An 11,589-nucleotide genomic window follows, 5' to 3' on the forward strand; every position below is an offset into this window, starting at 1 on the left:
ATTTAAACCCTTAGCTTTCAGGTGGGCAAATTTGTTCTACGGTTTTCAACGTGGATATATTTTTCCTGCTAGGTTCACAGCTAAGGTACAAGATGCATTTTGGGGTTTCTTTTTGATTGAAAAATAAAAGTTTATTTTTAAGCGATCGTTTAAACCCTTAGCTTTTAGGTGGGCAAATTTGTTTTACGATTTTCAACGTGGATATATTTTTCCTGCTAGGTTCACAGCTAAGGTACAAGATGCATTTTGGGGTTTCTTTTTGATTGAAAAATAAAAGTTTATTTTTAAGCGATCATTTAAACCCTTAGCTTTTAGGTGGGCAAATTTGTTCTACGATTTTCAACGTGGATATATTTTTCCTGCTAGGTTCACAGCTAAAGTACAAGATGCATTTTGGGGTTTCTTTTTGACATGAAGATCAAAATTTAATTTTAAGCGATCATTTAAACCCTTAGCTTTTAGGTGGGCAAATTTGTTTTACGATTTTCAACGTGGATATATTTTTCCTGCTAGGTTCACAGCTAAGGTACAAGATGCATTTTGGGGTTTCTTTTTGATTAAAAAATAAAAGTTTATTTTTAAGCGATCATTTAAACCCTTAGCTTTTAGGTGGGCAAATTTGTTCTACGGTTTTCAACGTGGATATATTTTCCTGCTAGGTTCACAGCTAAGGTACAAGATGCATTTTGGGGTTTCTTTTTGACATGAAGATCAAAATTTAATTTTAAGCGATCATTTAAACCCTTAGCTTTTAGGTGGGCAAATTTGTTTTACGATTTTCAACGTGGATATATTTTTCCTGCTAGGTTCACAGCTAAGGTACAAGATGCATTTTGGGGTTTCTTTTTGATTGAAAAATAAAAGTTTATTTTTAAGCGATCATTTAAACCCTTAGCTTTTAGGTGGGCAAATTTGTTCTACGGTTTTCAACGTGGATATATTTTTCCTGCTAGGTTCACAGCTAAGGTACAAGATGCATTTTGGGGTTTCTTTTTGACATGAAGATCAAAATTTAATTTTAAGCGATCATTTAAACCCTTAGCTTTTAGGTGGGCAAATTTGTTTTACGATTTTCAACGTGGATATTTTTTTCCTGCTAGGTTCACAGCTAAGGTACAAGATGCATTTTGGGGTTTCTTTTTGACATGAAGATCAAAATTTAATTTTAAGCGATCATTTAAACCCTTAGCTTTTAGGTGGGCAAATTTGTTCTACGATTTTCAACGTGGATATATTTTTCCTGCTAGGTTCACAGCTAAGGTACAAGATGCATTTTGGGGTTTTTTTTGACATGAAGATCAAAATTTAATTTTAAGCGATCATTTAAACCCTTAGCTTTCAGGTGGGCAAATTTGTTCTACGGTTTTCAACGTGGATATATTTTTCCTGCTAGGTTCACAGCTAAGGTACAAGATGCATTTTGGGGTTTCTTTTTGATTGAAAAATAAAAGTTTATTTTTAAGCGATCGTTTAAACCCTTAGCTTTTAGGTGGGCAAATTTGTTTTACGATTTTCAACGTGGATATATTTTTCCTGCTAGGTTCACAGCTAAGGTACAAGATGCATTTTGGGGTTTCTTTTTGATTGAAAAATAAAAGTTTATTTTTAAGCGATCATTTAAACCCTTAGCTTTTAGGTGGGCAAATTTGTTCTACGATTTTCAACGTGGATATATTTTTCCTGCTAGGTTCACAGCTAAAGTACAAGATGCATTTTGGGGTTTCTTTTTGACATGAAGATCAAAATTTAATTTTAAGCGATCATTTAAACCCTTAGCTTTTAGGTGGGCAAATTTGTTTTACGATTTTCAACGTGGATATATTTTTCCTGCTAGGTTCACAGCTAAGGTACAAGATGCATTTTGGGGTTTCTTTTTGACATGAAGATCAAAATTTAATTTTAAGCGATCATTTAAACCCTTAGCTTTTAGGTGGGCAAATTTGTTTTACGATTTTCAACGTGGATATATTTTTCCTGCTAGGTTCACAGCTAAGGTACAAGATGCATTTTGGGGTTTCTTTTTGATTGAAAAATAAAAGTTTATTTTTAAGCGATCATTTAAACCCTTAGCTTTTAGGTGGGCAAATTTGTTCTACGGTTTTCAACGTGGATATATTTTTCCTGCTAGGTTCACAGCTAAGGTACAAGATGCATTTTGGGGTTTCTTTTTGACATGAATATCAAAATTTAATTTTAAGCGATCATTTAAACCCTTAGCTTTTAGGTGGGCAAATTTGTTTTACGATTTTCAACGTGGATATATTTTTCCTGCTAGGTTCACAGCTAAGGTACAAGATGCATTTTGGGGTTTCTTTTTGACATGAAGATCAAAATTTAATTTTAAGCGATCATTTAAACCCTTAGCTTTTAGGTGGGCAAATTTGTTTTACGATTTTCAACGTGGATATATTTTTCCTGCTAGGTTCACAGCTAAGGTACAAGATGCATTTTGGGGTTTCTTTTTGATTGAAAAATAAAAGTTTATTTTTAAGCGATCATTTAAACCCTTAGCTTTTAGGTGGGCAAATTTGTTCTACGGTTTTCAACGTGGATATATTTTTCCTGCTAGGTTCACAGCTAAGGTACAAGATGCATTTTGGGGTTTCTTTTTGACATGAAGATCAAAATTTAATTTTAAGCGATCATTTAAACCCTTAGCTTTTAGGTGGGCAAATTTGTTTTACGATTTTCAACGTGGATATATTTTTCCTGCTAGGTTCACAGCTAAGGTACAAGATGCATTTTGGGGTTTCTTTTTGATTGAAAAATAAAAGTTTATTTTTAAGCGATCGTTCAAACCCTTAGCTTTTAGGTGGGCAAATTTGTTCTACGATTTTCAACGTGGATATATTTTTCCTGCTAGGTTCACAGCTAAGGTACAAGATGCATTTTGGGGTTTCTTTTTGATTGAAAAATAAAAGTTTATTTTTAAGCGATCGTTCAAACCCTTAGCTTTTAGGTGGGCAAATTTGTTCTACGATTTTCAACGTGGATATATTTTTCCTGCTAGGTTCACAGCTAAGGTACAAGATGCATTTTGGGGTTTCTTTTTGACATGAAGATCAAAATTTAATTTTAAGCGATCGTTTAAACCCTTAGCTTTTAGGTGGGCAAATTTGTTTTACGATTTTCAACGTGGATATATTTTTCCTGCTAGGTTCACAGCTAAGGTACAAGATGCATTTTGGGGTTTCTTTTTGATTGAAAATAAAAGTTTATTTTTAAGCGATCGTTCAAACCCTTAGCTTTTAGGTGGGCAAATTTGTTCTACGATTTTCAACGTGGATATATTTTTCCTGCTAGGTTCACAGCTAAGGTACAAGATGCATTTTGGGGTTTCTTTTTGACATGAAGATCAAAATTTAATTTTAAGCGATCATTTAAACCCTTAGCTTTTAGGTGGGCAAATTTGTTTTACGATTTTCAACGTGGATATATTTTTCCTGCTAGGTTCACAGCTAAGGTACAAGATGCATTTTGGGGTTTCTTTTTGATTGAAAAATAAAAGTTTATTTTTAAGCGATCGTTCAAACCCTTAGCTTTTAGGTGGGCAAATTTGTTCTACGATTTTCAACGTGGATATATTTTTCCTGCTAGGTTCACAGCTAAGGTACAAGATGCATTTTGGGGTTTCTTTTTGACATGAAGATCAAAATTTAATTTTAAGCGATCATTTAAACCCTTAGCTTTTAGGTGGGCAAATTTGTTTTACGATTTTCAACGTGGATATATTTTTCCTGCTAGGTTCACAGCTAAGGTACAAGATGCATTTTGGGGTTTCTTTTTGATTGAAAATAAAAGTTTATTTTTAAGCGATCGTTCAAACCCTTAGCTTTTAGGTGGGCAAATTTGTTCTACGATTTTCAACGTGGATATATTTTTCCTGCTAGGTTCACAGCTAAGGTACAAGATGCATTTTGGGGTTTCTTTTTGACATGAAGATCAAAATTTAATTTTAAGCGATCGTTTAAACCCTTAGCTTTTAGGTGGGCAAATTTGTTCTACGATTTTCAACGTGGATATATTTTTCCTGCTAGGTTCACAGCTAAGGTACAAGATGCATTTTGGGGTTTCTTTTTGATTGAAAAATAAAAGTTTATTTTTAAGCGATCGTTTAAACCCTTAGCTTTTAGGTGGGCAAATTTGTTCTACGGTTTTCAACGTGGATATATTTTTCCTGCTAGGTTCACAGCTAAGGTACAAGATGCATTTTGGGGTTTCTTTTTGAATGAAAATAAAATTTATTTTAAGCGATCGTTCAAACCCTTAGCTTTTAGGTGGGCAAATTTGTTCTACGATTTTCAACGTGGATATATTTTTCCTGCTAGGTTCACAGCTAAGGTACAAGATGCATTTTGGGGTTTCTTTTTGACATGAAGATCAAAATTTAATTTTAAGCGATCATTTAAACCCTTAGCTTTTAGGTGGGCAAATTTGTTTTACGATTTTCAACGTGGATATATTTTTCCTGCTAGGTTCACAGCTAAGGTACAAGATGCATTTTGGGGTTTCTTTTTGATTGAAAAATAAAAGTTTATTTTTAAGCGATCGTTTCAAACCCTTAGCTTTTAGGTGGGCAAATTTGTTCTACGATTTTCAACGTGGATATATTTTTCCTGCTAGGTTCACAGCTAAGGTACAAGATGCATTTTGGGGTTTCTTTTTGACATGAAGATCAAAATTTAATTTTAAGCGATCGTTTAAACCCTTAGCTTTTAGGTGGGCAAATTTGTTCTACGATTTTCAACGTGGATATATTTTTCCTGCTAGGTTCACAGCTAAGGTACAAGATGCATTTTGGGGTTTCTTTTTGATTGAAAATAAAAGTTTATTTTTAAGCGATCGTTTAAACCCTTAGCTTTTAGGTGGGCAAATTTGTTCTACGATTTTCAACGTGGATATATTTTTCCTGCTAGGTTCACAGCTAAGGTACAAGATGCATTTTGGGGTTTCTTTTTGATTGAAAAATAAAAGTTTATTTTTAAGCGATCGTTTAAACCCTTAGCTTTTAGGTGGGCAAATTTGTTCTACGATTTTCAACGTGGATATATTTTTCCTGCTAGGTTCACAGCTAAGGTACAAGATGCATTTTGGGGTTTCTTTTTGATTGAAAATAAAAGTTTATTTTTAAGCGATCATTTAAACCCTTAGCTTTTAGGTGGGCAAATTTGTTCTACGGTTTTCAACGTGGATATATTTTTCCTGCTAGGTTCACAGCTAAGGTACAAGATGCATTTTGGGGTTTCTTTTTGATTGAAAAATAAAAGTTTATTTTTAAGCGATCGTTTAAACCCTTAGCTTTTAGGTGGGCAAATTTGTTCTACGATTTTCAACGTGGATATATTTTTCCTGCTAGGTTCACAGCTAAGGTACAAGATGCATTTTGGGGTTTCTTTTTGACATGAAGATCAAAATTTAATTTTAAGCGATCGTTTAAACCCTTAGCTTTTAGGTGGGCAAATTTGTTCTACGATTTTCAACGTGGATATATTTTTCCTGCTAGGTTCACAGCTAAGGTACAAGATGCATTTTGGGGTTTCTTTTTGATTGAAAATCAAAAGTTTATTTTAAGCGATCGTTTAAACCCTTAGCTTTTAGGTGGGCAAATTTGTTCTACGATTTTCAACGTGGATATATTTTTCCTGCTAGGTTCACAGCTAAGGTACAAGATGCATTTTGGGGTTTCTTTTTGACATGAAGATCAAAATTTAATTTTAAGCGATCGTTTAAACCCTTAGCTTTTAGGTGGGCAAATTTGTTCTACGATTTTCAACGTGGATATATTTTTCCTGCTAGGTTCACAGCTAAGGTACAAGATGCATTTTGGGGTTTCTTTTTGATTGAAAAATAAAAGTTTATTTTTAAGCGATCGTTCAAACCCTTAGCTTTTAGGTGGGCAAATTTGTTCTACGATTTTCAACGTGGATATATTTTTCCTGCTAGGTTCACAGCTAAGGTACAAGATGCATTTTGGGGTTTCTTTTTGACATGAAGATCAAAATTTAATTTTAAGCGATCATTTAAACCCTTAGCTTTTAGGTGGGCAAATTTGTTCTACGATTTTCAACGTGGATATATTTTTCCTGCTAGGTTCACAGCTAAGGTACAAGATGCATTTTGGGGTTTCTTTTTGATTGAAAAATAAAAGTTTATTTTTAAGCGATCGTTCAAACCCTTAGCTTTTAGGTGGGCAAATTTGTTCTACGATTTTCAACGTGGATATATTTTTCCTGCTAGGTTCACAGCTAAGGTACAAGATGCATTTTGGGGTTTCTTTTTGACATGAAGATCAAAATTTAATTTTAAGCGATCGTTTAAACCCTTAGCTTTTAGGTGGGCAAATTTGTTCTACGATTTTCAACGTGGATATATTTTTCCTGCTAGGTTCACAGCTAAGGTACAAGATGCATTTTGGGGTTTCTTTTTGATTGAAAAATAAAAGTTTATTTTTAAGCGATCGTTTAAACCCTTAGCTTTTAGGTGGGCAAATTTGTTCTACGATTTTCAACGTGGATATATTTTTCCTGCTAGGTTCACAGCTAAGGTACAAGATGCATTTTGGGGTTTCTTTTTGATTGAAAAATAAAAGTTTATTTTTAAGCGATCGTTTCAAACCCTTAGCTTTTAGGTGGGCAAATTTGTTCTACGATTTTCAACGTGGATATATTTTTCCTGCTAGGTTCACAGCTAAGGTACAAGATGCATTTTGGGGTTTCTTTTTGACATGAAGATCAAAATTTAATTTTAAGCGATCATTTAAACCCTTAGCTTTTAGGTGGGCAAATTTGTTCTACGATTTTCAACGTGGATATATTTTTCCTGCTAGGTTCACAGCTAAGGTACAAGATGCATTTTGGGGTTTCTTTTTGATTGAAAAATAAAAGTTTATTTTTAAGCGATCGTTCAAACCCTTAGCTTTTAGGTGGGCAAATTTGTTCTACGATTTTCAACGTGGATATATTTTTCCTGCTAGGTTCACAGCTAAGGTACAAGATGCATTTTGGGGTTTCTTTTTGACATGAAGATCAAAATTTAATTTTAAGCGATCATTTAAACCCTTAGCTTTTAGGTGGGCAAATTTGTTCTACGATTTTCAACGTGGATATATTTTTCCTGCTAGGTTCACAGCTAAGGTACAAGATGCATTTTGGGGTTTCTTTTTGATTGAAAAATAAAAGTTTATTTTTAAGCGATCGTTTCAAACCCTTAGCTTTTAGGTGGGCAAATTTGTTCTACGATTTTCAACGTGGATATATTTTTCCTGCTAGGTTCACAGCTAAGGTACAAGATGCATTTTGGGGTTTCTTTTTGACATGAAGATCAAAATTTAATTTTAAGCGATCATTTAAACCCTTAGCTTTTAGGTGGGCAAATTTGTTCTACGATTTTCAACGTGGATATATTTTTCCTGCTAGGTTCACAGCTAAGGTACAAGATGCATTTTGGGGTTTCTTTTTGATTGAAAAATAAAAGTTTATTTTTAAGCGATCGTTTAAACCCTTAGCTTTTAGGTGGGCAAATTTGTTCTACGATTTTCAACGTGGATATATTTTTCCTGCTAGGTTCACAGCTAAGGTACAAGATGCATTTTGGGGTTTCTTTTTGACATGAAGATCAAAATTTAATTTTAAGCGATCATTTAAACCCTTAGCTTTTAGGTGGGCAAATTTGTTCTACGATTTTCAACGTGGATATATTTTTCCTGCTAGGTTCACAGCTAAGGTACAAGATGCATTTTGGGGTTTCTTTTTGATTGAAAAATAAAAGTTTATTTTTAAGCGATCGTTTCAAACCCTTAGCTTTTAGGTGGGCAAATTTGTTCTACGATTTTCAACGTGGATATATTTTTCCTGCTAGGTTCACAGCTAAGGTACAAGATGCATTTTGGGGTTTCTTTTTGACATGAAGATCAAAATTTAATTTTAAGCGATCATTTAAACCCTTAGCTTTTAGGTGGGCAAATTTGTTCTACGATTTTCAACGTGGATATATTTTTCCTGCTAGGTTCACAGCTAAGGTACAAGATGCATTTTGGGGTTTCTTTTTGACATGAAGATCAAAATTTAATTTTAAGCGATCATTTAAACCCTTAGCTTTTAGGTGGGCAAATTTGTTCTACGATTTTCAACGTGGATATATTTTTCCTGCTAGGTTCACAGCTAAGGTACAAGATGCATTTTGGGGTTTCTTTTTGACATGAAGATCAAAATTTAATTTTAAGCGATCATTTAAACCCTTAGCTTTTAGGTGGGCAAATTTGTTTTACGATTTTCAACGTGGATATATTTTTCCTGCTAGGTTCACAGCTAAGGTACAAGATGCATTTTGGGGTTTCTTTTTGATTGAAAAATAAAAGTTTATTTTTAAGCGATCGTTCAAACCCTTAGCTTTTAGGTGGGCAAATTTGTTCTACGATTTTCAACGTGGATATATTTTTCCTGCTAGGTTCACAGCTAAGGTACAAGATGCATTTTGGGGTTTCTTTTTGACATGAAGATCAAAATTTAATTTTAAGCGATCATTTAAACCCTTAGCTTTTAGGTGGGCAAATTTGTTTTACGATTTTCAACGTGGATATATTTTTCCTGCTAGGTTCACAGCTAAGGTACAAGATGCATTTTGGGGTTTCTTTTTGATTGAAAATAAAAGTTTATTTTTAAGCGATCGTTCAAACCCTTAGCTTTTAGGTGGGCAAATTTGTTCTACGATTTTCAACGTGGATATATTTTTCCTGCTAGGTTCACAGCTAAGGTACAAGATGCATTTTGGGGTTTCTTTTTGATTGAAAATAAAAGTTTATTTTTAAGCGATCGTTCAAACCCTTAGCTTTTAGGTGGGCAAATTTGTTCTACGATTTTCAACGTGGATATATTTTTCCTGCTAGGTTCACAGCTAAGGTACAAGATGCATTTTGGGGTTTCTTTTTGACATGAAGATCAAAATTTAATTTTAAGCGATCATTTAAACCCTTAGCTTTTAGGTGGGCAAATTTGTTTTACGATTTTCAACGTGGATATATTTTTCCTGCTAGGTTCACAGCTAAGGTACAAGATGCATTTTGGGGTTTCTTTTTGATTGAAAATAAAAGTTTATTTTTAAGCGATCGTTCAAACCCTTAGCTTTTAGGTGGGCAAATTTGTTCTACGATTTTCAACGTGGATATATTTTTCCTGCTAGGTTCACAGCTAAGGTACAAGATGCATTTTGGGGTTTCTTTTTGACATGAAGATCAAAATTTAATTTTAAGCGATCATTTAAACCCTTAGCTTTTAGGTGGGCAAATTTGTTCTACGATTTTCAACGTGGATATATTTTTCCTGCTAGGTTCACAGCTAAGGTACAAGATGCATTTTGGGGTTTCTTTTTGACATGAAGATCAAAATTTAATTTTAAGCGATCATTTAAACCCTTAGCTTTTAGGTGGGCAAATTTGTTTTACGATTTTCAACGTGGATATATTTTTCCTGCTAGGTTCACAGCTAAGGTACAAGATGCATTTTGGGGTTTCTTTTTGATTGAAAAATAAAAGTTTATTTTTAAGCGATCGTTCAAACCCTTAGCTTTTAGGTGGGCAAATTTGTTCTACGATTTTCAACGTGGATATATTTTTCCTGCTAGGTTCACAGCTAAGGTACAAGATGCATTTTGGGGTTTCTTTTTGACATGAAGATCAAAATTTAATTTTAAGCGATCATTTAAACCCTTAGCTTTTAGGTGGGCAAATTTGTTTACGATTTTCAACGTGGATATATTTTTCCTGCTAGGTTCACAGCTAAGGTACAAGATGCATTTTGGGGTTTCTTTTTGACATGAAGATCAAAATTTAATTTTAAGCGATCATTTAAACCCTTAGCTTTTAGGTGGGCAAATTTGTTTTACGATTTTCAACGTGGATATATTTTTCCTGCTAGGTTCACAGCTAAGGTACAAGATGCATTTTGGGGTTTCTTTTTGACATGAAGATCAAAATTTAATTTTAAGCGATCATTTAAACCCTTAGCTTTTAGGTGGGCAAATTTGTTTTACGATTTTCAACGTGGATATATTTTTCCTGCTAGGTTCACAGCTAAGGTACAAGATGCATTTTGGAGTTTCTTTTTGATTGAAAAATAAAAGTTTATTTTTAAGCGATCGTTTCAAACCCTTAGCTTTTAGGTGGGCAAATTTGTTTTACGATTTTCAACGTGGATATATTTTTCCTGCTAGGTTCACAGCTAAGGTACAAGATGCATTTTGGGGTTTCTTTTTGATTGAAAAATAAAAGTTTATTTTTAAGCGATCGTTCAAACCCTTAGCTTTTAGGTGGGCAAATTTGTTCTACGATTTTCAACGTGGATATATTTTTCCTGCTAGGTTCACAGCTAAGGTACAAGATGCATTTTGGGGTTTCTTTTTGACATGAAGATCAAAATTTAATTTTAAGCGATCATTTAAACCCTTAGCTTTTAGGTGGGCAAATTTGTTTTACGATTTTCAACGTGGATATATTTTTCCTGCTAGGTTCACAGCTAAGGTACAAGATGCATTTTGGGGTTTCTTTTTGACATGAAGATCAAAATTTAATTTTAAGCGATCATTTAAACCCTTAGCTTTTAGGTGGGCAAATTTGTTTTACGATTTTCAACGTGGATATATTTTTCCTGCTAGGTTCACAGCTAAGGTACAAGATGCATTTTGGGGTTTCTTTTTGATTGAAAAATAAAAGTTTATTTTTAAGCGATCGTTCAAACCCTTAGCTTTTAGGTGGGCAAATTTGTTCTACGATTTTCAACGTGGATATTTTTTTCCTGCTAGGTTCACAGCTAAGGAACAAAATGCATTTAAACCCGCTTTTTATCTGAAAACTTCCAGATTTTCACCCCGGTAATTTGCACATTGTTCCAATTTAAATAGGTTCAAACTTAACTAGACTAGAAGTTTAAATTAAGAAATGGTTTGCATGAAGTACCATTCAAATTAACGGAACATTAATTTACATTAGGACATTTAAAATGCTAGGAGTCGCACCTTCTCACTCTAGCTGATGTCAGAAGGACAACAGTGCCCAGACTGCACTACCAGTTAAGTACACAACTCTTAACTGGCGGTCATTGTCATTGCTTGACCCGTGGAAGCGTGAGATAGGGACTTGTAAGGACCAAAGCTATGTTGAATGCTATTTTCCAGGTTGTCGACTTACCATTTTGCAGCCCATAATAATGTATCAATAATTTACAACTTTACAACTTTATATTCCTTTAAAGTTCACCATAGCTTTACATCATAAGCATTGAATGGGATATAAACGGAGGTACAACAACATAAAAGTTTTGTCAAAATAATGTTTATGGTTGTTTTGTCGTGCGAATGCTGATCTGTTTGACTATTTGTGACTATTTATTTTCCGTTACTCATATTATACGGCATAATAACGAAATGTTCGATTTGAAATTCCACTATTTAATTCTACTGATGAATGTCAGGTGAATAAATAGGGTTTATTCAGAAGGAAAACGATAAACTTTTTCCGAAGATTTTGTCTGAGAATGTGAATAATTTATGTTCACAAAAATTTTACATCGAGCTCTAATTTTACTTATGAGATCGGTA

The sequence above is a fragment of the Aedes aegypti genome, chromosome 3 (genome assembly GCF_002204515.2).
Source record: "Aedes aegypti strain LVP_AGWG chromosome 3, AaegL5.0 Primary Assembly, whole genome shotgun sequence".
Classification (NCBI taxonomy): domain Eukaryota; kingdom Metazoa; phylum Arthropoda; class Insecta; order Diptera; family Culicidae; genus Aedes; species Aedes aegypti.